A 3,837-nucleotide genomic window follows, 5' to 3' on the forward strand; every position below is an offset into this window, starting at 1 on the left:
TGGGAGAGACGTGTCCGAACGGGCAGCGCGGGGGAGGACCAGGGCCCGGGGAGAAGACGAGCGTCCCGTGCCAAGAGCTGCATGGAAAGACAAGGGAAAGTAAGCTCGCTTACAGCCGAGCAAGCGCCGGCGGAGCCAAGTGATATAGAAACCATATGTGAGGGATTTGGGAGACGTGAGAGAGCCGGGCAGGCCAGCCTGGGGACGAGGGGCTGCTTTTCCTGGAGGTTTGAGGCAGCTGGGCTCGCCCAGAACCCCCCAGCCCACGGGGGATGGTGGATGGCTGCTCCTGGAAGGGCCAGCGGTGCCGTGGGGATGGCGAGGGGGTGCCCCGGCAGCGATCCCTGTACAGACACGTCGGGGCCAAGCCCAGAGTGTTGGATTGAGAAACTTCCAGGTTGGTTTGGGCTCCGGTCACGTCCTCCTCCCACTCGCTCCCTGTGCACCCGTGGCATGAGGTGACATGTGGGGTTGTTTGGGGGGGGGGTGGTCTGTGCTCACCAAAAGCCCCCTGCCACTGTCAAGCTCTCCGAGGGGCTTCACTGGGGACACTGTCACACTGCTGCCACTTGTCCCCTCCCTGTTCATGTGAGAGAGGTGGAGGGGACTCCCTGCAAGTGAGGGGGACCCTCTGCAAACGGGGGTCTCCTGGCAGGAGAGGTCCCAGCCCTCTGCTCGGCTCAGCATGGGTTGGAACAGGGGGAAACACTCCCCGAGGGGTCACACCCCCAGCACCCACTCCCTGCAGCACACACCCTCACCCCGCCGGGGCACAGTGCCCGACAGACCCCAAACCACTGGACACAGGTCCCCAGCCGTCCCCAGAGGAGTCCTGGTGCCCCTGAGCCGTTCCCAGCCTGGGAGATCACGGGCTGTGCCACAGGGGCTGCTCTCTGGTCCGTTGCAGAGGCACTGGGGGCAAGGTCCAAGCCACGGTGGTGCCAGCGGGGAGGATGCGATGCCAGCAGGCCGCCAGCTCCAAGCCCAGGCGTGGGGCACAGAGCAGTCAGGAGTGGAGAAGGGGAGTGCGGGATCATCCCAGCTCCATCCCTGCACATCCCTCCCACCCTCCAGGGCACAACCAGCCCTTTGGGAGCTGCCAGGAGGCTCCCACGGAGCTCTTCCCCCTCCGCAGCCGGGAGATAGCTCAGCCCTCCGCTGTTGTTTGACTTTTTGTGCTGTGTTTTCTTTCGGGTTCTTGGAACGGTGACGTAACCCCGGGGCTGAAGCTTTAGACAAACAAGGTTTTTCATTCGGACCCGGGCCAAACCCCTCAGCACCCCATCCCGATCGTACAGGCACCTCCTGCCCTCTCACAGCTCCCTGGATCCCCCTGTAGGGTCCCTCTCCTCCCTGCCCGGGATGCAGGAGCTCAGCATCCCTCACCCCCCGGGCAAGGCGAGCAGTGCAGGGGGTACCCGCGGGCCTGACCTCTCCGGCATCGCTGGGATTTTGGGATGAGCCTGGCCTCCGGCTCCACCAAGGTTGGGAACGGTGTTGAAGGAAAAATAAGATAAAACAAGAGGTGGGAAGAGGCCGGGGCGCGAACGCGATGTTCTGGTGAGCCGGGAAAAGCAAACAGAGCCGTGGGGAAGCCTTGGCAGGGCGGGCGGCAGATAAACAGGACGGGATCAGATTCCAGGTCAGTCTGGGGCAGAGGAGGCTCCGTGCGTGGTGCAGGGCAGGAGGGACCCTCACCCCAGTGAAGATCCCACCAAAGGCCACCAGGTGGGAAAGATCCTCACCCTTGTGTGGGTCCCACCAGCCCTTGAAGGACACTGGGCAGGAGGGACTCTCATCCCTGCGTGAGTCCCAGGAACCCTCAAAGGGCACTGGACAGGATGGGAAGCATCCACCCAGCCCAGCATTCCCTCAGTGGGTCCACCCCAGTCATTCCAAGTCCTCGTGCGAGTCCCAAGCATCATTCCCGATGCAGGCAGGATTTGGAGTGCGGAAGGAAGCAGGGATGGAACTGCTGTGCCCCAGCCGGGAACGGGATGGAAGAGAGACCTTTAATAGGTGTACCCCGGCCTCAGCCGAGCCGCCGGGTTGTAAAGCCGCGGAGCCACCGGCGCAGCGTCCCACTGGCTCTCAGAGCCCTTAAATATGTGAGGAATGCTCGTCGCACCGCCCCTCGCCCCCGCACGCCGGCCCAGCTGCGCGGCAAAACACGCCGGGGCCGCGGCCGGACGAGAGGGGACCCCTCTGCACTGGGGGGTCCCCCTGGCCCCCCCCGGGGGTCCGTCCTGTCCACAGAGCCCCGGGACGGGGGCAGGGTGTGAAGGCGGAAGGATGTGGAGCATCCCGGGGTTGGGGAGGCGGGGGGAGCAGCCGGGTCCTCCTGAGACCTCCGGGACAGCGGGGACAGGACGGAGGTGGAGCAGCCCCTCTCGTCCCCCCCCGCACGGGCGCAGCCCCTCTCCCGGTGCCCCTCGCCGGCGGCAGGAGAGAGGGAGCAGCCAGCCTGTAAATGCCGGGGAGAGGAATATTTGCTTTCCCAGAGCACCTTCCGAGCAGCACAGCAGGCACAAAGCAGGAATTCAAGCCTCGGAGGCCAGGCTGGGAGCCAGGCCAGATCACGGCCCCTGTGCAGGGAAACTGAGGCACGGGGGGATAGAGCCAGTCAGCACCACGGGGCACCCCCAAAGAGCCAGCCCTGCGCTCGGGTATCGGTCACTGCCACCCCCCGCCTCCTGCTGCCTGGCTGGAGCATCCTTGTCCCAGCTGGTGTTTTTGGGAGGCCCAGGGCTGTGCCAGCACCCTGCACCGGGCATCCAGCAGCTGGGGAAGGCAGAGAGGCTCAAGCACAACATCCAAGGCAGAGGGATGATCCCTATCCCGAATTCCCTTTGGTGCAAGGCACATCCTCTCTCTGCCAACACTTCCCTGGGCACCCACAGCCAAATTCCCTCCCCAGCCCTGGGCATCGACATTCAGGCTCCAAGCTCTTCGCCTGCTCCAGGTGATGAAATAAGCACCGTGGAGCCTCTAATAAACATCCCGGGCAGCAAACAAATTCCAGGGGCAGGAAATGTCCATCCGGGGGCAGGTTGGGAGTGGGAGGGATGGTTGGATCACTCCAGGGGAGCGCTTTCCTTCTGCTCCTCTTCCGTGACAGCAAACGGAGGAAAAAGCCTCCTGCAGGGCTCGGCGTGGAGGATGCCAAAGCTGAGGCATGCCGGAGCCCCGGGATGGAAGGAGCCGTGTGCAGGGAGCGAGGTCTCCCCGCATCCCCTCTCCAAAGCCAGGTCACCGAGGAAAACATATCCTGGGCCAACAGCACCAGTCCCTGTGAAAAGGAGAGCTGCTGGAAAGGAAAATATTTGGGAATTGCTCTGCCAAGGGGATGTCGGGGGGGGGTTGTTGTCACTTTGGAGCCTGGTGGCAGCGGGAAGGGGGAATGGAGATGGAGACGCACCCTGACACCCAACTCTGCACGCGTGGGGCATCCCGGGCTCTCCTGTCCCTGTCTCCGGCTCTGCCAGAGGGCAGCTGCTCCCAGGGGCTCCCGGCCCTCTGGGCATCCTCCCCAGGGGCTCCCGGCCCTCTGGGCATCCTCCCCAGGGCTCTGGCTGCAAACGTCCCCCCTGTTGTGCTTCCGCTGCTCACTCCTGTCCCCACAGTCCTGCCACCCCCACAGATTAACCCCTTCCCAAGGCTGCTCCCGGCTCCCTGACAAACCCTCCTGAGGCTCAGGATCTTCCCACTGCCTTTCCCACGTGCGTGGAGCGGGGTTTGCCACGCACAACTCCCCTGGACAGACGGCACAGCCGTGACCTCCCGCCCTCCCGCAGCCCTTGGCCAGGTGATAAGCGGGACCTCCTCTTCCCACGGCTC

The 3,837-nt window shown here is 64.4% G+C and overlaps 1 protein-coding gene across 2 annotated transcripts in view; it reads right to left on the reverse strand.

Annotated features, from left to right (window-relative positions):
- Positions 1-3,837, reverse strand: part of SFTPC (surfactant protein C) — a 19,373-nt gene that overhangs the window by 4,053 nt on the left and 11,483 nt on the right. The window lies entirely within an intron of this gene.

This window comes from Corvus brachyrhynchos, unplaced genomic scaffold (genome assembly GCF_000691975.1).
Source record: "Corvus brachyrhynchos isolate BGI_N302 unplaced genomic scaffold, ASM69197v1 scaffold150, whole genome shotgun sequence".
NCBI classification, from domain to species: domain Eukaryota; kingdom Metazoa; phylum Chordata; class Aves; order Passeriformes; family Corvidae; genus Corvus; species Corvus brachyrhynchos.